The sequence below is a fragment of the Lepisosteus platostomus genome, chromosome 5, assembly GCF_059453375.1.
Source record: "Lepisosteus platostomus isolate fLepPlt1 chromosome 5, fLepPlt1.hap1, whole genome shotgun sequence".
In the NCBI taxonomy this organism is placed as follows: domain Eukaryota; kingdom Metazoa; phylum Chordata; class Actinopteri; order Semionotiformes; family Lepisosteidae; genus Lepisosteus; species Lepisosteus platostomus.
Genome location: NC_142615.1, coordinates 17,955,370 through 17,978,963, shown reverse-complemented (window position 1 = coordinate 17,978,963; position 23,594 = coordinate 17,955,370). Strand labels below are relative to the sequence as shown.

Here is a 23,594-nt window from a genome sequence, read left to right as displayed (position 1 = left end):
ATACCACAGGTGTAGGTTGGAGTTATCTACATATGATGGACTGCTTTTAAGAGGACAGAGGATTGTGTTACCGAAAACAAAAATGAGACAAGCACTGAAAATGGCACATGAGACACATCAGGGTGTAGTTCGTACAAAACAGAACCTGAGAAGCAACTTTTACTGGCCCAACATGGACAGTGATGTTGAAAGACTAATCAGGAATTGTTCCACTTGTGTGTTGAATCAGCCATTGCAGGAGGATCAACTTCTCCAACCACTTGAATTACCACCAAGGCCTTGGACAAAATTGGGCATTGCCCTGGTAGGCCCCATTCAGAATGAATACATATTGACTGTCATAGACTATTATACTTCTTAACCTGAGGCGGTTGTTGTATCAGACATATCTTCAGCCACAGTTATTAGAGAGCTGATGAACATCTTTGCACGATTTGGTTATCCACTAGAGGTAGTAACAGATAATGACAGGCAATTCATAGGACAGTTGTTTGAATCATTTCTGACTAATTGTGGAATTAAACACATCCGTGCATCACCTTACTATCCAAGATGTAATGGCAAAATTGAAAGATTTCACAGATACCTGAAAAAGGCCTTAAGAGCAGCTGTGACAGAAGGAAAAAAGAGAGAGAGGAACTCCCTAAGATTCTGCTGACATAGATCAACACCACACAGGGCATCTGGAGAAACCCCAGCTAATCTTATCTTTGGGCGTGATATCCGGACTAAACTACCAAACGTGGAGAAGAAAGAAGAAGAGTCAAGGGACATTCAAAAGACAAAAGATATCCATAGACATCATGAGGAGTATGCACACAAAATGAAATTATATGCAGACCAGACACGGATCATAACTTCAAGGTCGGTGACGTAGTGTTTGTGGCTGGCCTAGACACCGGTAAATTGGATGCCAAGTTCAAAGACACTCGCTATGTGTTATTGAGAAACACCTCTTGTAACTCTTTTGAGTTAGTGAATGTGGAAGATGGCTCAAAAATAATGAGAAATGTAAAACATCTTTGACACGCTCCTCCATTGGATCTTGATTTTGAATCTGCAAAAACAGAAAATGCTGAGAATACAGGACTTTCTGACGTGCAGGAAGTGCCGAGTCCTCAGACAGTGGAGAGTACATCCGTAGGAGAGCCAGTAACTTTACCCAGAAGTAACGTAACAGCCATTAGTGGCAGGGTTATCAGGAAACCGGCTCATTACAGAGACATTTAAAAATACAGGACTTGCATAGCTCTCCAAATGTTAAATTGCCCTATTTTGTTTGTGTTATCTATGTAGATGTTGCTTAGACTGCTAGAAATGAGGTGATATTTAGAAGTGACTTAAGTAGAAATTGAACTAAAATTTGAGTTGGTACGCATAGAAATTGTTGTAAAAAAAGATGAATGTATTGAATAGAAATGAAAGGGTTTATATACATTTTGTTATAAAATGTAATAACCGTTTACTGTGTGTTGATATAAAATTGTTACAATTGTATGGTAAAGTTATAGACTTTAAAAATAACAAAGGAAGGGATGTAGTATAGTGAATAGACATCGCAAGACAACAGAACGAGAGAGTAGAAGGCGGGAACATATGGTGTGAGAGCGTGATTTGTGTAGTTAATAAAATAGTCTAAATCATGTAAGAAAGGCTCTTTATTAAGATACACAACATGCTCAATAAGCTACTGGACACACCCGCCCCTCCTCACACAGACCGTGGAAAAGCTCCCGAGTGGGAGGGCTCTCTCTTCCTCCCAGGACCTCTTGGACACGACGCACAGACAGGGCGCGGGGAGCCGCTGCCTGCAAACACGGCTCCAGGCAGGACTCCACTCCGCAGGAGCCGCAGAGCAGAGGAGATGGGGGCAGCTTAGCTCCTGTGCAGAGACCTGAGCTGTTGTTGCTGTGGATGCTGTCTTTTCTGCACTCGGGGTAGGAGTGAATGTTGAGTTGCCCTTAGAAATGAAGCAGAGCACTTCAACGTTCGATCTGTCTCCCAGAATCACCAGGGCGCACGGGTGTGTGTGTGTGTGTGCGCCCTGGTGATTCTGGGAGACAGATCGAACCTGGGCTAAAAGAGAGGGGGTTTAGCCCTCTTGCATTTGCTAGTTCGAAGTTGTACAACCCATTTGTATCTGCTAGGCGGCGCAGTCTTTGTGCACAAAGAACGCTTTGAAAAGCGTCAAAGGCAAGTCATTCCGAGTTGGTCGTTTGTGTTTTCCGTTCAGACGCGAAATGCTGAAATGATCTCTCGGCTCCTCGGTTGTCATTTCTGCTCCGTAAAGGAATCACAGCACGCGTCGGCTTCCAGCACGGTGGGTCGGGACACGATGCCGGGGGTCGGAGAGAGCGATGTCTTCCTCGTTAGTATAGGACCTGTCATGCGGACCTGTCACCTGTCCCCACCTGTCACGCGGGAGACCGGGGTACATCAGGACGCGCATTGAAGTGAAAGCAGGATGCGCTGTGACATGCACTGTGCAGATCCCGCCACACTAAGAGGTGAGTGGGTCTGTTCGATCACAGCGCTAGGCGAATCCCCAATCCCCTTCTGTGCCTGGCGACAAAAGAAGTCTGTTTCCGCTCGGTTTCGAACCGGGGACCTCTCGCGTGTGAAGCGAACGTGATAACCACTACACTACGGAAACGGTGGTAAAACGTGCCCAGCAGCCAGCGCTGAGCTTCGCCAATGCGAATTCAGCTGCTTCCAGTGCCTTTATTGGAGTGCGCTGATGGACCGTGCTCTCTCTCCAGAGACCGGCACGCCTGTCATGGACGGAGCAGGAAAGGCGGCGCCACATTCTACAGCCCTCTCCACGCAATCGACGAAATCGGGCTACTGAAATGGAGAAAATCGCCTCTCCAGAAAGTGCAAATATCATCTTGTATAAATCCTATTGCCGAAGGTCAGCCCTGTCTACCAGAGTAACCCTCCCACCTCCTGCAGCGATGATCAGCTCGTCTCACACGCGAGAAGTTTCGGCTGGAAACAAGCGCCCCCTCTTCTCGCACGTTTTGCACGTTCGTGTAGTTTTAATGCGGCTCCTTCGTACACGGTGCTGATCTTTTGGAAAGCAGGAGGCAAAACTGACACGTTTCCATACCGGGCCGCCTGGGGGAAAACCAGGAATCCTAACCGCTAGACTATATGGCAGCGAACAACCATGTTGTTCCCGGCATCATGCAAGCAAACTACATAAATATGAGAAAACACGCCAGAGAGTTGTCACTCAGAGTGTCGAAGGGTCGATGTATACTTGGGCTCAGTTGAAATGCAACGTCAGGACTTTTCCGAATTATGTCACACGAAGAGAGCACAGCCCTTTCCGCCCTGCCACGTGTGTCTCGGTAACTCGCTGTGATCGTATAGTGGTCAGTACTTTGCGTTGTGACCGCGACAACCCCGGTTCGAGTTGGGATCACGACAGAATAGGGGCGTCTGCTTTTACTACTCTCACGAATGAAGGCAAAAAAAGCCGTGAACGAACGGCGCTTTACAGAGGAGTACTGCCTGACTGGATCGGTGATGAACGACAGAGGCCACTCAGACCTCTTCTCGGTTTTCTTCAATGACTTACTAAGGATCTTCTTCACATTCGCCCATGCAGGGGAAGCCAGTTACACCAAAGCAAACGCAGGAAAGTGCAATTCAAGCAGAGACCAGGAGGGACTTGTTTACACCGAGAGTGGTCGGAGAATGGAACAATGCGCCCAGCCCTGTTGCTGGAGCCGATTCTTGATGAGATCTTGGGCTCACTAAGAGGCCCCCGCTGGATGCTAATCTTTCTGTTGTTCTTGCAGGTCCTCCGCTGCTTTTGAGCCGACAGAGCTCGTCCTGATCTGTCTGCACAGCTCAATTGCAAATGATCGGCTCCGCGTACAGAAGGAACGTGCGTTTGGTACAAGAGTGCATGAAGGCACCGGAAATACATTGGGAACAAATGACCGGTCGCTCAAGACCTCTGTGAAGTACAGGAGCGTGCAAAACGAGGCTGTTTCCGTCTGGTTTCAAACCAGGGATCTTTCGCCTGGGAAGCGAACGTGAAAACCGCTACACTAAGGAAACCTGCAGGGACCGCTGCTGGTGTCTCGCTTGCGTTTCGGAGTGAGAAAGGGAAGCGTCACTTTAGGCAGGGGGCGCTGGAGAGAGGAACAAAGGGCGCGATGAAACAAAATGCCGAAACCCGGGATCTTTAGATCTTCAGTCTAACGCTCTCCCAACTACGGAAACGGTTAGAACACAAGTCCACCGGCAGTGAGTATTCAACCTCATTGCGTTACTGCTCCCAACCAGTTGATATACGAAACTTATGTCCTCTTGATATGTGTAACTCTTTGTAACTGAATGAATTTATATATTTTGTATTCTGATAACCCTTACGATAAGATCTGTTAGGTTTACACGCATATTCTATATATTAATAAATGTATCCTCGTGTATTAGTACCTGTGTGTGCGTTGTTTGAGTTATATCGCATGGTTGGATTCTAAGACCATTAAAAGAATCATTTTTGTGATTTACTGCCACAAAAATAATTGTCCCAGTAAATGCCCAAACCCCTACAGAACTGGTGCCTCGTGAGAGCACACTACAACAGTGTGTGATCTCCTGCCCCAGCCTGAGGAACAGACAGTGAGCCTGTCTCTCAATAATAATAATACAGTGTGTGATTTCCTGTCCCAGCCCGGGGAACAGTGAGCCAGATACTCAATAATAATAATACAGTGTGTGATCTCCTGTCCCAGCCTGGGAAAAAGTGAGTCAGACTCTCAATAATTATAATACAGTGTGATCTACTCTCCCAGCCTGAGGAACACACAGTGAGCCAGTATCTCAATAATAATAATACAGTGCGTGATCTCCTGTACTAGCCTGAGGAACAGTGAGCCAGACTCTCAATAATAATAATACAGTGTGATCTACTGTCCCAGCCTGAGGAACAGTGAGTTTATCTGTCAATAATAATAATACAGTGTGATGTCCTGTCCCAGCCTGAGGAACAGTGAGCTTGTCTCTCAATAATAATAATAATAATAATACAGTGTGATCTCCTGTCCCAGCCTGAGGAACCGTGAGCCTGTCTCTCTATAATAATAATACAGTGTGTGATCTCCTGTCCCAGCCTGAGGAACAGACAGTGAGCCTGTCTCTAAATAATAATGATACAGTGTGGGATCTCCTGTCCCAGCCTCGGGAACAGTGAGCCAGACTCTCAATAATAATAATACAGTGTGTGATCTCCTATCCCAGCCTGAGGAACAGACAGTGAGCCTCTCTCTCAGTAATAATAATACAGTGTGTGATCTACTGTCCGAGCCCAAACGAAGACACAGTGAGCCTGTCTCTCAATAATAATAATACAGTGTGATCTCCTGTCCCAGGCTGAGGAACAGTGAGCAGTCCTAATAATTACCGCTTCCTGATTTAGCTCAGCAGCTTTTATTTCGCCTGAAGCACAAGCAACTTGTGAGAACAGGTTGGGTTTGCTGTGCTCAACTGGCTCGGCGTCTTCGTGTCGTAGCGCTGCAACGGTGTGTTTTCCTTCCTTCTCTTTTCAGCCCGGAAGAAACATTTTACTTGTTCCTTTTGTAGCCCACTCATGCCGACGCCTGTGTTGTGTTTTGGATTTTCTCCTTCTTGAATTTGTACTCCTCCTCCCTCTCTCTCCCTCTCTCTACCTCTCCCTTTTCCCCTCCCTACCTCTCTCCCTACCTCTACCTCTCCCTCTCTCTACCTCTCCCTCTCTCCCTAACCCCCTCTCTCTCCACCTCTCTCCCTCTCCCTCGCCCTCCACCTCTCTCCCTCTCTCTACCTCTCTAGCGTTCTACCTCTCTCTACCTCTCCCTACCCCTCTCTGCTCTCTCTCTCTCTCTCTCACTCTGGAGTTTATTTTCCAGACAGAAATCCAGCTCCGTCCCTCCTGTGGAAGATAGGTGATGCAGGATGAGAGCCCCTAACCGAGAGCACTGCAGCGGCAGGTTCTGTGGTCTGTTTCAAATCCGCCCGCGATGAGACACCGAGGAGAAATGAAGAGCCCCAGTCACGCTAGAAAATCACCCGGGAAAGAGACTTTCAATGTAGGAAAAAAAAGTCGTTAGTAACAGACATAATACGTTTATTTTGTTTTTTTAATCGCTGCGATGTGTGACTAAGCTCATACGACTAAGAGTTGCCCCCGTTGTCTAGATCTGGTAACCTGCTCGTCGCTGGTGGGCCAGATCGTGTCCCCCGTCACTATACTGGTGCATTAGGACCCACACAGACCACAGGGTGAGCACCCCCTGCTGGCCCCACAGAGAGGGAGAGGTAGAGCACCACAACCCAGACTCAACCACATCACAGCACAGATCAAACAGCAATATCTCACACACTGGGACACACACACACAAACACAACATAAACTGGAATGCTACAGAACCTTAAACAGACAATACACACTTGCTGAATATTTGACCAAAATAAAAAATAACAAACAGAAACAGACCCTGACGAAGTACAGGCTCAGTGACCACAACCTGGCCATAGAAACTGGGCGACACAGGCAGACCTGGCTGCCCAGAGAGGACAAGCTGTGCTCCCACTGCCAGCGGGGAGAAATAGAGACAGAGGTGCACTTCCTACTGCACTGTGACAGATACTCTGGGATTAGAGAAACATTCTTCCCGAAATTCAGAAATCTAATCCCAGAGTTCCCACACCTGCCAAAACCACAACAGGTCCCAATCCTACTGGGAGAGGGAGGAGGGAACTCAGTTGATCTGGCAGCCCAGTATGTGATCTCCTGTCACAGCCTGAGGAACAGTGAGTCTGTCTCCCAATAATGCTCCAGCCGCCTACAGTATATGTCAATATTTTATAATATGTATTTGTTGTAAATGTCTGTAACATGTCTGTAGATTTTATTTTATTTCTATTTCTTGTTTTGTTCCATGTTAATTTTATTATTTTTATTTGCTTTGGCAACACTGATTGTACCCATCGGTCATGCTAATAAAGCACCTTGAATTGAAATAGAGGTAGGGAGAGAGGTAGGGAGGGGAAAAGGGAGAGGTAGGGAGAGAGGTAGAGAGAGGGAGAGGTAGAGGTAGGGAGAGAGAGGAGGAGTACAAATTCAAGCAGAAGCCTGAGTGGAGCACTGTCGTATGGCCCTGACATCAATCCCTCAACTCTCTGCATAAAGCAGTGTCTTATGGCCATGACATCCCACCCCCACCACTCTCAGTGGAAAGCACTGTCGTAACCCACCTCCTCCGCTCTCTGCGAAAAGCAGTATCTTCAGGCCCTGACATCCCACCCCCGCCACTCTCTGCGTAAAGAAGAATCGTCAGGCCCTGACATCCCACCCCTGCCACTCTCTACGTAAAGATGTGTCGTATGGCACTGACACCCACCCCTTCACTCTCTGCGTTAAGCTGTGTTGTCAGGCGCTGACATCCCACCCCCGCCACTTTCTGTGTAAAGCAGTGTCATATGGCCCTGACATCCCAATTCCGCCACTCTCTGTGTAAAGCAGTGTCATATGGCCCTGACATCCCACCCCCACCACTCTCTGTGTAAAACACTGTCATAAGGACCTGACATCACACCCCCACCACTCTCTGCGGAAAGCACAGTCATATAGCCCTGACACCCACCCCTCCACTCTTTGAATAAAGCAGTGTCGTCTAGCCCTGACATCCCACCCCCGCCACTCTCTACGTAAAGAAGTGTCGTATGGCCCTGACATCCCACCCCCACCACTAACTGCGTAAAGTAGTATCGTCAGGCCCTGACATCACACTCCCGCCACTGTCTCCGTAAAGAAGTGTCGTATGGCCCTGACACCCACCCCTCCACTCTCTACGTTAAGCTGTGTTGTCAGGCCCTGACATCCCACACCCGCAACTCTCTGTGTAAAGCAGTGTCATATGGCCCTGACACCAATCCCTCCACTCTCTGTAAAAACCAGTGTCTTATGGCCCTGAAACCCTCCCCTCCACTCTTTACATAAAGCAGTGTCTTCAAGCCCTAACATCCCTTCCCCGCCACTCTCTGTGTAAAGCACTGTCGTATGGCCCTGACATCACACCCCCACCACTCTCTGCGTAAAGCACTGTCATATACCCCTGACACCCACCCCTCCACTCTCTGCTTAAAGCAGTGTCGTTAAGCCCTGACATCCCACCCCCGCCACTCACTACGTAAAGAAGTGTCGTATGGCCCTGACACCCACCCCTCCACACTCTGCGTTAAGCTGTGTTGTCAGGCCCTCACATCCCACCCCCGCCACTCTCTGTGTAAAGCACTGTTGTATGGCCCTGACATCACACCCCCACCACTCTCTGTGTAAAGAAATGTCGTATGGCCCTGACATCACACCCCCACCACTCTCTGCGTAAAGCAGTCTCGTCTAGCCCTGACATCCCACCCCCGCCACTCTCTACGTAAAGAAGTGCCGTATGGCCCTGACATCACACCCCCACCACTCTCTGTGTAAAGCACTGTCGTATGGCCCTGACATCACACCCCCACCACTCTGCGGAAAGCAGTGTCGTCTAGCCCCGACATCCCACCCCCGCCACTCTCTACGTAAAGAAGTGTCATATGGCCCTGACATCCCACCCCCACCACTAACTGCGTAAAGTAGTATCGTCAGGCCCTGACATCCCACCCCTGCCACTCCCTGCGTAAAGAAGTGTCGTCAGGCTCTGACATCCCACCTCATCCGCTCTTTGCATAAAGCAGTGTCGTACAACCCTGACATCCCTCCCCCGCCACTCTCTGTGTAAAGCACTGTCGTATGGCCCTGACATCACACCCCCACCACTCTCTGCGTAAAGCACTGTCGTATAACCCTGAGACCCACCCCTCCACACTCTGCATAAAGCAGTGTCGTCAAGCCCTGACATCCCACCCCCGCCACTCTCTGCGTTAAGCTGTGTTGTCAGGCCCTGACATCCCACCCTCGCCACTCACTGTGTAAAGCAGTGTCGTATAGCCCTGAGACCCACCCCTCCACTCTCAGCATAATGCAGTCTCGTCAGGCCCTGACATCCCACCCTTATCACTCTCTGCGTAAAGCAGTATCGTCAGGCTGACATCCCACCCCTGCCACTCTCTGCGTAAAGAAGTTTCGTATGGCTCTGACACCCACCCCTCCACTCTCAGCGTTAAGCAGTGTTGTCAGGCCCTGACATCCCTTCCCCTCCACTCTCTGCGTAAAGCACTGTCGTATGGCCCTGAAATCCTGCCTCCTCTCCTCTCTGCGTAAACCACTGTCGTCAGCCTCTGACATCCCACCCCCACCACTCTCTGCATAAAGTGGTGTCTTACTGCCCTGACATCCCACCCTCTCCACTCTCTGCATAAAGCGGTGTCTTACTGGCCTGACATCCACACCCCTCCATTCTCTGCATAATGCAGTGTCGTCAGGCCCTGACATCCCACCCCCTGTACTCTCTGCGTAACGCGGTATCGTCAGGCCTTGACATCCCACCCCCACCACTCTCTGCATAAAGCAGTGTCTTACGGCCCTGACATCCCACCCCCTCCACTCTCTGCATAAAGCGGTGTCTTACTGGCCTGACATCCACACCCCTCCATTCTCTGCATAATGCAGTGTCGTCAGACCCTGACATCCCACCCTTGCCACTCTCTGGGTAAAGAATTGTCGTATGGCCCTGACACCCACCCCTCCACTCTCTGCATAAAGCAGTGTCGTCAGGCCCTGACATCCCACCCCCTGTACTCTCTGCGTAACACGGTATCGTCAGGCCTTGACATCCCACCCCCGCCACTCTCTGCATAAAGCGGTGTCTTACTGCCCTGACATCCAACCCCTGCCACTCTTTGTGTAAAGCAGTATCATCAGGCCCTGAAATCCGACCCCCGCCACTCTCTACGTAATGCAGTACAGTCAGGCCATGACATCCCACCCCCGCCACTCTATGTGTAAAGCAGTCGTATGGCCCTGACATCCCGCCTCCTACGCTCTCTGCGTAAAGCACTGTCAACAGCCTCTGACATCCCACCCTCACCACTCTCTGCGAAAAGCAGTATCTTCTGGCCCTGACATCCCACCCCTGCGACTCTCTGCATAATGCAGTCTCGTCAGGCCCTGACATCCCACCCCCCGCCACTCCTTGCGTAAAGCAGTATCATCAGGCCCTGACATCCTACCCCCACCACTCTCTGCGTAAAGAAGTGTCGTATGGCGCCGACATCCCACCCCGCCACTCTCTGCGTAAAGCAGTGTCGTCAAGCCCTGACATCCCACCCCCTTCACTCTCTGCGTAAAGAAGTGTCGTATGGCCCTGACACCCACCTTCCACTCTCTGCATTAAGCAGTGTCAATAGGCCCTGACATCCCACCCTCGCCACTCACTGTGTAAAGCAGTGTCGTATGGCCATGACACCCACCCTGCTACTCTCTACGTTAAGAAGTGTCGTATGGCGCTGACACCCACCCTCCACTCTCTGCGTTAAGCAGTGTTGTCAGGCTCTGACATCCCACCCCCACCACTCTCTGCATAAAGAAATGTCCTATGGACCTAACACACACCCCTTCATTCTCTGCATAATGGAGTGTTGTCAGGCCCTGACATCCCACCCTTGCCACTCTCTGGGTAAAGAATTGTCGTACGACCCTGACATCCGTCCCCCACCACTCTCTGCGTAAAGCAATGTCGTATGGCCCTGACATCCCACCCCCTCCACTTTCTGCATAAAGCACTGTCGTATGGCCCTGACATCCCACTCGTGCCACTCTCTGCATAAAGCAGTGACGTCAAGCTCTGACATTCCACCCCCTCCACTCCCTGCGTTAAGCACTGTCGTATGGCCCTGACATCCCACTCGTGCCACTATCTGCGTTAAGCAGTATCGTCAGGCCCTGACATCCCACCCCTGCCACTCCCTGCGTAAAGAAGTGTCGTATGGCCCTGACACCCACCCTCCAGCTCTCCGCCGCCCCAGGCTTCCGCTCGATAAGCTACTGGACACACCCGCCCCTCCTCACACAGACCGTGGAAAAGCCCCCGAGTGGGAGGGCTCTCTCTTCCTCCCAGGAGCTCTTGGACACGACGCACAGACAGGGTGCGGGGAGCCGCCGCCTGCAAACAGGGCTCCAGGCAGGACTCCACTCCGCAGGAGCCACAGAGCAGAGGAGATGAGGGCAGCTTAGCTCCTGTGCAGAGACCTGAGCTGTTGTTGCTGTGGATGCTGTCTTTTCTGTTCTCGGGGTAGGACATCAGGAAGCACATTGAAGCGCTGCGACATGCACTGTACAGATCCCGCCACTACTGGGCCCGATTTCCCCGGATCGAAACCGGGCGGAAACAGGCCCGTTTCGTTTGTTGCCACTCATACTGTTTGGGGATTCGCCTAGCGCTGTGATCGAACAGACCCACTCACCTCTTAGTGTGGCGGGATCTGCACAGTGGATGTCGCAGCGCATCCTGCTTTCACTTCAATGCATGTCCTGATGTACCCTGGTCTCCTGCGTGACAGGTGGGGATACTTGCCACTATACTAACGAGGAAGACATCGCTCTCTGCTTAGTGTGCAAAACACTTACTTGCAGCATTGTGGGTGCTGTGATTTAAATGCTATTGGTTTGTGAACAGAATACCCCTATCCCAGTACATTGTGCCACATTAAATAAACACACGAGAAAAAGAGATTCAGAACGCAAAGCTGTGTCAGTGTTCTGTGTAAAAAATCGGTTTGAACATCATGGGAGCTGTTTTTAATAAGCTGCTGAGTAAAGAATATTTTAATCTTCCTGCTGTCAGTAGTATTGTGCATATAGTTGACTCTTACCTGAATGAAAACAGGACGTAAAGGAAGGGTTTCAGAATTCAGACAAAGCTTTATTCCCGTGCTTACAGTCTGAGTAATTGGAGACTGCGCTATTCTGTTGCCTATGGTCATATACGGGTTTTTCGCATGAAGCCGTATTGAACCGTATTTCTCGCGTTGTGAACTTGTGTATACAGCGGTCCCCTGGGTTCCAGTTAGTGCGTAATTACGCATCGCTGAAAAACCGGAGGTTTAAAAAAAAGATAATTAGCTCACTGATACTTTGATGTAGAGGCTGTGGAAATATCCACGTCGTGGTCTTTAAAATACATTTGGTTTGAAGGCGTTCTGTGCTTCCGTTGCGAAGATATGGACAAAAGAATATTCGTGCTTAGTCCAAAAAATGTAATATAAACGAAAAAGTAAAGGCTGAGAAAGCATTCACAATGTATTTTATGCACAAAGCAAGTATTCTCGCGATTCTAAGAGGTTTCGTGTAAACGCTACAGGCGTGGCAAAATCGTTTTCGAACTTCAAGCTAACTTTACCCCGGTGAAGCAGACTCCATTCTCCATTTAAATCTGTCGTGAGAGGTATGTTTTTTGAATGCATGAAGTCAATCCCACGATCGCTTTTGAACTTGGACAAAGAACTTCCAAAGGAGCGCTATGCGCAAAGATTTAACAAGCTCAACCCCCGCCAACGATTCGGTGTGAAGAAGCAGAACATTCAAGTTTCACAGACAGAAGCAGCACGCCATCATAACCAACATTAAAACGAAGGGCACACTACGATTTGCATTGACACAAAAGTGATCTCGGCAGATGTCGTTCCCTGCATAACGCAAAAAGTGGCAAAGCACATTTGGGTTGAGAGGACGCAAGTAGGTTTTTGTTTTCTGCCTTGATGTCAAGCTGACAAAGTATCTTTAAACACTTTGCTTAGTTTCTCGAGAGACTGCTGAACAGCGTAGGATCTACACACACATGAGGAGACTGATGGAACACGTACACATCTTTAGGGTGGTAATTACTTAACAACAGGCTATACACTTATAAGGCTACACAGGACACTAAAACTACTACGACACTATTTATATATGGAGGGTCAGCTGCTGGTCATCGAGCTGACCCTCAGACTCTCCCCAGCTACAACTCCCAGCCTGCTCTGTGGTGCTATGAGTGCCTAGGTGCTCTTCCTCCTCACCACCGGGCGAGGGTGTTACAATACTTACAAGGAAGACATCGCTCTCTCCAAACCCCAACATCGTGTCCCGACCCACCGTGCTGGAAGCCGACGCGTGCTGTTATTCCTTTACAGAGCAGAAATGACAACCTAGGAGCCGAGAGATCATTTCAGCATTTGGCAGCAATACAGCATTTCCAAAACACAAACAACCAACTCGGAATGACTTGCTTTTGACGCTTTTCAAAGCGTTCTTTGTGCACGACGACTGTGCCGCCTAGCAGATACAAATGGGTTGTGGCTTGAAAACACAAGCGATGTTTATTTTTTGACCGGAAAGGTGCAAATGGAGAGCAGCTTTTCTCATCACTCTCTGTGGCGCAATCGGTGAGCGTGTTCTGCTATTAACTGAAAGGTTGGTGGTTCAAGCCCACCCAGGGATGACCTTCTTAGTATTGTCAATGTAAACACTGTCTCCACTAAAGCCAAAACCGTAACCCTCTTTATATTTGCAGAAAATGCAAGCCTTTTGCTTGTGTCTAACAACAACACTAGAGACCGGGGAAGTCCAATAGTGATCAACACCGCAACTCCCCAGAAAACCATTTTCACCCATAGAAAAGTATATTTGAATGGCTGGCGGGAGATATCAGTTATACTCCTGTTGCGTCCTCTGCTAAAATCGTTTAGAAATACGACGAGGAATTGTTTGAGAACTTGACAAGCATTGTTACGTTAGCACTGTGAAGGTGGATGTTGATATTTTAATATATTTACCTTAATTTTAACATAAATATAAAGATAAATGCTGGACAATCTATGCTGTACAATCAAACACAGTTATATTTTGAGTCTCATGCTGATCGTTGTATGGATCCAAAAGAAAATTTTAAAGCTGATACATTTTCGATTGGAATTTGCTTCTAGCTGCAATCGGTATCTTTTACTTTATGTATGGTAGTGGAAATATATATTTTAAATGTTTTCTAAAGAAGATCTCATGAAGTATTGCCAGGACCTGCTGTCACGACCACCAGCCAGCGGAGATCAACACGTAAGCGAGCCAATCAGCACCAGCAGCGGATTACTACTAACAAGCGCCGCCGCACGAGTTAACACACCTGCAATTGCTCTACCGTGCGGCACGCCGGGTTATTTATACCATTCGTACCTGATTCCCGTTGCTCGGTATTGAGTTCTCTTCTTGTTGCTCAGCCTAGCGTTCTCACCCCTCTTTTGCCTTCCTGGAATTCTGCCTGCACCTTTTGCCTTCGGACTTCGGATCTCGTCTCGCCCTTTGGATTGTTTGCTATCATTGCCTGTTTTGGATTTGACCCTGTAGCTCTCTTTTCGACTACGATTCTGTCTCACGTTTTGGATTGTTCGCCACCAGTGCCTTTACCGGATCTCGACTTACCTTCGCCTTCGGACTACGGCTCAGCTCCTGGATTTGCTCGGTACGTTTACTTACCTCCCTGCGACTCCTGCATCTGCATCGGATCCTTTTCACCTCTACAGAGCATCGTTACACCTGCCTTTAGCGCTCAGCAGCGATAACACTGTTGATATAGACAGAGAAGAACTGATGATCTAAGCTAAAATAGCTCTAACACCCCTCCTGTAACAGTGTTCGTATTCATAGCAAGTAATATTCTTTTTCAACCCCGAACGTAGCTTTTGCATTAAGTGTTATGTAACCATTAGCGATTTTGGTAGCTTCTGGAGAGTGCACTTTTTCAAACTGAAGCTTATAAGAACATTATTCAAGACTCACCATGGCCCAGAGTCGTTCATCGGGACAAGGATTAACATCAATTGAAAGTACTCCAAAATAAAAGATTTGACTGAAAAATTACAAGAATAGGCAAGTATTAAAACAGCACCATAACTTCTTGAGTTCCAATCTCTTTCCTGGTTCAGGCCATGTAAAATGACATAATCAGTGGACTCATGCCGAGGTTGTGAGTTTAAGCCTCACCTGGAGCAGCCTGGTTTTCTGACTTGACAGGTAAACAGTGTTTTGTGTTATTTTCTAAATGGAGAGAGGATTCTGTGTTAATTGGCTCCTCCTGGGAGAGGTCAAGATGAGAAGTTCACGAGGCTGGTGGTAAATATCCTGTTCAGGAATATCGTGGCTGTAGGGGGTCAGATCTATAAATATAGTAAACACATTAGTGGAGATGGTGTGCCTGCTCTCTGTGTGAGAGCCAGGCAGGAAGAAGAATCTGTGGTCTGGGAAGAAAAGACCCTCTTCAGAAGAGCAGCGCTTCTCACAGGAGAGAATGAAAACAAAATCTTTTTCAGGGACGCTGATTTTTCTCTTTGGGGGAATTAAAAGCTCTTGTAGCAAGTGACCTTGTGGAGCAACGGTAGCGTGTCTGACTCCAGCTCAGAAGATTGCGTGTTCAAATCCCGTTGAGGTCAGCTGATGTGTCTGCAGGTTCTGCTGGTGCTGAACCTTGTGATCACACCACATAGGTCATCTGAATGAAATAACAGAGGAATATAGAACATGCAGTCAGGAGCGTATGCAACGAATCACTTTGAACACGACAAGAGAAAAGGCACACTGCACATCTGCAGAACATGACGTCCGACTTTAGAGACAGTAACAGCAGAGATTGGAAGTTCTTGGTCCAGGTTGGAGGGTTGCACCCATTCTGAGTCTTGTTAGCTGGTATGGATGGGTTTGGGGGTGTTGATACCAGAGTGGTCCGGGGGGGGGGTGCAGGTGTCTCGGGGGCATTCTTGTTTTTCTATGAGTTCAGATTGATTCTGTTGCTTCTGTCACGAATCTCCCTCATGCAGGCAAGCGCTCCCGCATTCCCTCGAGCTCTCCCCGTACCAAACGTGCACGCGTCAATCAGTCCTCTACTTAAACCCTCATCTGTCCCCCGGTCATTGCTCACGATTGAGATTCTCTCCCGGAGCTTACGTACTAACTACACCTTTGCCTTACTACGACTTCTCCCCTGGACCTCGACCCCGCTTTTCCGACTACCGCTTTAGCCACTCGATTTTGTACCTTCGCCTGTTTTACGCTTTCTCGGATCCTGACCACAGACTGTCTCTTTGTTTACGCCTCTGCCTTCTGAATCCACACCGACGCAACTTCTACGCCTTCCCGGACTCCGACCCCTGCCAGTCCCTCGACTACGCCTTCGCCTGTCGATTCTGTGCCAATGCCTGTACTACGCCTTCCCGGACTCGGACCCCTGCCTGTTTACTCCGACTACGCCTGCGTCTCACGCCAACCCTACCAAGGGCACCGCATTGGATCCTTATCCTCAGCAGTCAGCCCCTGCGTGACAGGTTCTGAGTGTCTTGGTTACATCCGTTTGTATGTATAGATGAAAAAGCTATTGAAGAGCACCCCCACACCCCCCACCCATCTCGGTGGAAGTTGCCATGTTCAAAAAATCCTAAAAAGATAATTAAAGTTGCACACAACAAAGCATGACTGTGAAAGGTCAGGAGGCCTGCCTAGTGAGCACAACACTTGATTACAGTAAAAAAAATCATTAAAAAATAAAGAAATGTTCCACAACTCAAAACAAGGTTGTATGAAGTCAGGGGAGCTGTCTGGTGTGTAAAACACCTGGTTGCAGAACTGTGGCTGTTGTATTTGAAATGCTATTGTGCATTGTGCCATTTTAAATAAAAGCACGAGAAAAAGAGATTCAGAAAGCAAAGCTGTGTCAGTGTTCTGTGTAAAAAATCGGTTTGAACATCATGGGAGCTGTTTTTAATAAGCTGCTGAGTAAAGAATATTTTAATCTTCCTGCTGTCAGTAGTATTGTCAATATAGTTGACCCTTACCTGGGTGAAAACAGGGCATAAAGGAAGGGTTTCAGAAATCAAACAAAGCTTTATTCCCGTGCTTACAGTCTGGGTAATGGGAGACTGCGCTGTTCTGCTTCCTATGGTCATATACGGGTTTTTCGCACGAAGCCGTATTGAACAGTATTTCTCGCGTTGTGAACGTGTGCACACAGCGGTCCCCCGGGTTCCAGTTCGTGCGTAAAGGCTGTGGAAATATCCACAAGCCGTGGTCTTTAAAATGCATTTGGTTTGAAGGTGTTCTGTGCTTCCATTGCGGAGATATGGACAAAAGAATATTTGTGCTTGGTCAAAAAAATGTCATATAAACGAAAAAGTAAAGGCTGAGAAAGCATTCACAATGTATTTTATACACAAAGGAAGTATTCTCGCAACTCTAAGAGGTTTCTCGTAAACGCTACAAGTGTGCCAAAATTGTTTTCGAACTTCAAGCTAACTTTACCCCGGTGGAGAGAGCGATGTCTTCCTCGTTAGTATAGTGGCAAGTATCCCCGCCTGTCACGCGGGAGACCGGGCTTCGATTCCACGATGGGGAGTAGCTTTTCAGAGTGCGAGACCACGGAGGAACTGTGCAGAGACTTCTAATACCTGGAGGCAAGGAACTACTGGTTCAGTAACTGACGACAACGGGAGAGATTGGCATTGGAACAGAGGTACTGTACAGAGACTTTTAACACCTGAAGGTGACGAACAAGGAAACTGGCACAGCTAGCCGATTCAAACTGAGGGGAATGTAATATAGCCTGCAGAGTATTTCTGTCACTACCTGAACGGAGACTGGGGAAATAGGACTGGGCGATACTCCTCTCCTTCAAGTGGGCCATCAGAGACTACAGGGACTAAGTAGAAACATTTGTGTGGCCCTCTTCAGTATTTTACAGGGAAGACTGCTGCCCCTCTGTATTCAATATGACCCTGGGAAGGACCTTTTGCTGCTGCGAATGCTGTTTTTCGATGAAGTGACAATGAATGTGAATGTTGTTAGTAAATAAAAGGGCACTTATACAATACAAATACTTGTCGCTGGTCTGTGTGTGCATTGGTGATTCTGGGAGATAAACAGAACCTGTGGTCATGTAGAGGGGCCCTAGCACCCCGTTTGTATTGCTAGGTGGTGTAGTCGGAGACGAGGCAGGCACATTCCTCGCCCATAGGGTTCACCTTACTGTGACATAAACATTAAAATAAGCCCCTATAGGACCAGCAGAAGTGAGATACAACATCAAAAGAATACATCAATTAAATAAAGTAAGGGGATCTCTTTAATTCAAGACTCCAGCCCAGCCTGCACTCAGGGAGCAATCCTAGGAGTGTCATCTTCACACCTGTCTTTCCTGGGGAAGGATGAAGGACCGGTTCCCCTCAGACAGGAGCTGGGCGCCCTGGGTGTGCAGTTCTGCAGGCTGGATGGCTGTTAGGAAACGTGGAGAGACACTACAGCCGCTGAGCTCCGAACAGCAGGACTGGGAAGTCTGGACAAGAGAACCACGCCCCCTCTCTTCACGGAGATCAAGACCACCGAGATCTCAGGGAGACCATGTCCGAGGTTTGAATACAGAGCGGGCTTCGAGGCCCAGATCTCCCAGGGGACCGAATCTTCTCAGCTTGGGAGCGAGGAAGAGCGGCTCTCGGTCTCTCCGCAGGAGAGACCTGCAAACCGACACTCAAAGCTTCCGAATTAAGAACGCTTTTCTAAAACAAAGCACAAAGAAGCCCGTTTTGTCTTTTTATTGGAAAAAAAATGACGTGCAGCAAACTTTTACCTTAACAAGCGTTCATAGCAGCTGTTGCTAGTAAGCAATAAAAGTAAAACTACAGTCAAAGTCTACATTATCTTTAGAAAGAAGACCGCTCCAATTATCCAGCGCTTGAAGTATAAAAGTAAGGCCACCAACAAGAGGATATTGGTAGTTAATGGCTCATTGACATCTTGGCTTCTTTGGCAAGAATCTGCTTCAACAACACACCTGGGCAGCTTGTTCCACACCCCCAGTACCCTGGCTCACTGCGGGTTTATCTAGTAAAGGGTCATACTCACTGTGTGTGTCCCATCTCTCTGTGGGTATGTCCGATGCCGGGGGGGGGGAGCTCCCATTTTGGGTGTGTCAGACGTGGGCCCTTCCCCTTGTGGGTGTGTCTAATTTGGCAGGTCTGTCTAATCCCACTCCCACAGTGAGCATGTCTAATATAGTGTTACTCCCACTGTGTCTAATACAGTGTGGCTTCTTTTCAGAAAGTTGGATGGGATCCAACCCCTCCTACCCCAGCATCACAGAAGGTTTCCTGACTAGGACTCACTATAGCTCACTATAGCTCACCTGCAGTCGCAGTAAAGCCTGATTGATCTAGCATTCAGAATCCCAACCAACCTGACAAACAAACTGCTCTCCCCCTGTGCTCTGGCAGGCAGTACTGTACCTGTAAAGCACTGACCACTGGGCTAAACGACAGCTACTACCCCACAGCAGTGTGAATTATAAACAGCTACAGTCACTGAATGCAACTCACCTCTGCACTCTGCACACACCCTGGATAGGACAGAAGTCCATCACAGGACACACACACACACACACACACACACACACACACACACACACACACACACACACACACACACACACACACACACACCTACCTACCTTTCACAGTTGATAACAGGGTGCTAGGGTTCAGTGTTCAGTCATCTCCATGCTGCCTGTGACCCATTTCTCTAAATCACACCTGACAGCAGGTCCAGTCGTAGGCAGCGGACCATGTCACAGGCAGGGGGTTCTGTTTCAGGCAGCGGGCCCAGTCTCAGGCAGCATGTCCCGTCGCAGGCAGAGGGTCCTCTTTCAGGCGGCGTGTCCAGTTGCAGGCAGCGAGCCCTGTCAAAGGCAGGGGGTTCTGTCTCAGGCAATGGGTCCTGTCTGAGGCAGCATGTCGTGTCTCAGGCAGTGGGTCCTGTCTAAGGCAGCAGGTCGTGTCTCAGGCAGCGGGTCCTGTCTAAGGCAGAGGGTCCTCTTTCAAGCGGCGTGTCCAGTTGCAGGCAGCGAGCCCTGTCAAAGGCAGGGGGTTCTGTCTCAGGCAATGGGTCCTGTCTGAGGCAGCATGTCGTGTCTCAGGCAGTGGGTCCTGTCTAAGGCAGCAGGTCGTGTCTCAGGCAGCGGGTCCTGTCTCAGGCAGTGGGTCTCAGACTCACCTCCCCCCTCTTCCGCTGGATAGAAAACTTGTCCGTCTGCCTGCTCCCTCCAGTGCAGGGTGTGGTTCCCCAGGAGACCCCGCTGGGCCAGCAGGTCCTCCATCTGCAGACACAGATGGACTGAGCGCTGAGCGCCAGGCTGTGTGCTTACAGCTGTGCTCAGTGACTCAACACTCAGGCCTGCTGCACTGTAGGACAGCTCACACAGCACCGGCGTGCACCTCAGACACATCGCTAACAGCCGTGGATTCAAACAACACGGGTTCGAGCTCTGAAACATCGTGTCGGAGAGCAGATCTGCTCCGTCTCTCCTGCTGAGCCCCTGGATGAGACCTGGATCTGAATCCCTGAGGATCGAGGACAGGAAGTTTATAACCCACCTCTCAACATCTGGAACAGTCTGTCTCGGAGTCTGAAACGTTCCCTTCCTGGGGGAACCCCAGTCTCCTTGGTGTAATTCCAAATCTGCTGTCTGCTCTTCAGCCTCAGGATGGTCCTCTTCCCCTTCCTCCTCTGTGGGTCTGGGGCAACAGGCATCAGTGAGGTCAGGTGAGGGGTGTGAGTGTGTGATGAGGTCAGGTGAGGTGTGTGAGTGTGTGATGAGGTAAGGTGAGGTTCTGTTGCAGACCCAGCACTCTGGAGTGTGACATCGAGCGCAGATCTCTCCTTGCTCAGATGTCAGGCGAGAGGCCTGGTCTGAGAGCAGACAGACTCTGGGTTCTGCTGTCTCCACCTGCTGGTCCAACAAGTGCAGAACAGGGAGCCGCCCTCAACACATCCTTCAGCAGCCATATCACTCTGCAACTCACAACTGGCAACCCACTGAAGCTAAGCAGGTGTGAACCTGGTCAGTACCTGGATAAGAGACCTCCTGGGAAAAGCTAAGGTTGCTGCTGGAAGAGGTGTTAGTTGGGCCAGCAGGGGGCGCTCACCCTGCGGTCCATGTGGGTCCTAATGCCCCAGTATAGTGACGGGGACACTATACTGTAAACAGGCGCCGTCCTTCGGATGAGCCGTAAAACCGAGGTCCTGACTGTTTGTGGTAATTAAAAATCCAGGGTGCTTCTCGAAAAGAGAAAGGGTGTAACTCGGTGTCCAGGCCAAATTTCCCATTGGCCCTTATCAATCATGAGATAAGGAGTCTTAAAATCCCTGATAACCCCCATCTATGACTTGGCTTCATTACTCTGCTCTCCTCCCTACTGATAGCTGATGTGTGGTGAGCGTTCTGGCGCACTATGGCTGCCGTCGCATCATCCAGGTGTATGCTGCACATTGGTGGTGGAGGGGAGTCCCCATGTCCTGCAAAGTGCTTTGAGTGGAGTGTCCAGAAAAGCGCTATATAAGTGTAAGCTATTATTATTATTATCATCTCTGGAGCAGAGGAAGCTCAGATGCTCCTCACAGCTGCGGTTGGTCCAGCAGCCCCCTCTGTCTCTGTTCAGGCTTCACAGGGGCTGGCAGCAGGCCGGCCAGGGGCTCCCCCTGCACCCCAATTCTGATTGATCAGGGGAGCCTCGTTTGCCCAGAACCAGGACCCCGAGACTTGGTTCTGTCGCAGGCCCAGCCAGACCAGGGTGGACTCAACATACTGTCCATCTGCCTCTCAGGCTGCCCTGCAGGTCCACCTGTGCACGTCTCTGTCCACCTGCTGACCCAGACTGCCCTCCTGCCCAGTTCCTGAAGCTGGACACCTCCTGGTCTGACCACTTCCAGGGCTCATTGTACAGGCTGATCCACATCCTGTAACCCCGCGCTGACCTCCAAACCTTCTCATTCTCACTCTGCCTCCTCACACTGACCAGCTCTGTGTGCTTCTGTCTGCAGATTCTGGGCTTCAGTCTAGGTCTGGTTAAGTTCAATCAGGGTGACGTTACTGCACTCTGAGCAGACAAGATAATGTATCAGTGAGTCAGTGAGTCAAAATGTCAGTGAGATACTCGAGTGATGGACTGTCCTCTTACCTCTGTTGAGTGACAGTGGTGAAGTGTGACCTCTGATTTAGACCAGAGAGATTTCAGTGAGATACTGGTGTGATGGACTGTCCTCTTACCTGTCTTGTTGAGACACATGAAGTATTTTCTCTCCATACAGTCTCTCTCTTCCCATCCTCCCTCAGAGTCCATCAGCACACAGACGCGCCCCTGGGTTTGAGCGCAGGGACTCCCTGTGACACTCTGTGTGTTCTTATACACACCAATCAAAGCTGCTCCTACATCACCAGTGTTTGTGAGGCTGAGAAGTTGTCTCTGCTGCTCCTCAGTGAACACAGTGACCAGGTCTTTGTGATTTTACCGGCAGTATTTCTGAGCTTCAACCCATGACAGTTTATAGCGTATGAAGTGGTACTGGTCAGAGGAGTGTGTAGCTTTAAACAAAATACATATACTGAAGAAATAATATTTCTGTACATTCTGAAATTGTCATTTACTTGATATTCTGTCTCTAAATTCATTATTTGCTCTTTATTGAGTTCTGTATTGCTGCTGTGAGAACAAGGTCAGATGAGGGAGATACAGCTCTCTGCTGCTGTTCTCTCAAGCTGGATTCTCCTGAGACAAACTTAGCCCACTGACCTACTGCTTGGGGCTCTGGGACAGTCTGTCAGGGTTGGACTCAGCAGTGTAGCAGAAGAAGGGGCTGGGATATCTTCCAGTTGCATTGTTCCATTCACCTATTATTATTATTATGTACACCATCTTTTAAAAACATCTCTGTGCACTGGGCTCCTCCTGCACCTGGCTCCCCAGGACTCCAGTTGTGAAACCCAGAGCATCCCCCGTCAGACCACTCCCAGCCATCCTGGAGCAGAGCAATCCAGACAGCGTGTCCCTGCGCCATCGTCTTGATCTGCTCAGACTCTCCCACACTGTCCACCCTGAGCAGGTCGGTGCAGCTCTGTCTGCAGTGTCTCTGGGCTGCAGCGAAAGTCTTGTTTTCCTCAATTACTCTGTACTGCTGTGTCCCACCTGTGAAGACAAGTCAGGAATGATGGTGTGTACAGCTGTGAGACTACAAATCCTACAATACTTTGCACCCCCCATTTCCTGTTTCTTGTTCATTCCTATGTATAGTTAAATAGGTAAAGTTTTATTCAAACATTTTAGCAGTGATGCCTTCTTCGGGGTCTGATAGTTAAAAAGCTCTCATTCCAATCCCTTTGTTATCATCAGTTCCCCTTTCACCTCGGTGAGCTGGACATGTTCATGTTATTTTGTTATTATTGGCAAAAAATATTTTTCAATTTTTTTCCATTTCTCTAGATCTGATAATCGGGTAAACCAAGATGTGTTATAAATACATTTTTTTTTGTTTAGATAAATGTTTTTTTAAGCAATATAAATATTGAACCTAATATGTTTGCTCTTCAATGAACACAGTAACCAGGTCTGTGATTGTGCCAGCAGTATTTTGTTTTTGTTTTTGAATTTTGTTTTTATTTAAAACTATTTTCATTGCATGGACAGTTATGGACATTGTCAATGTGACAATTACACAATATGCAATAACATTAATACAATAACCTTCTCAGTGTGATTTAGAGAGGTCTCTGTGGTTTATGCTCTCGGATACTGTATGATATTTGTGATTACTGAATGCTCTG

The 23,594-nt window shown here is 48.8% G+C and overlaps 1 non-coding gene across 1 annotated transcript; it reads left to right on the top strand.

Annotated features, from left to right (window-relative positions):
• The first annotated feature begins 13,338 nt into the window (after positions 1–13,338).
• Positions 13,339–13,413, top strand: trnan-auu (transfer RNA asparagine (anticodon AUU)). The gene has a single exon. It is a non-coding gene; the product is annotated as a tRNA-Asn (tRNA).
• Positions 13,414–23,594: the final 10,181 nt, after the last annotated feature.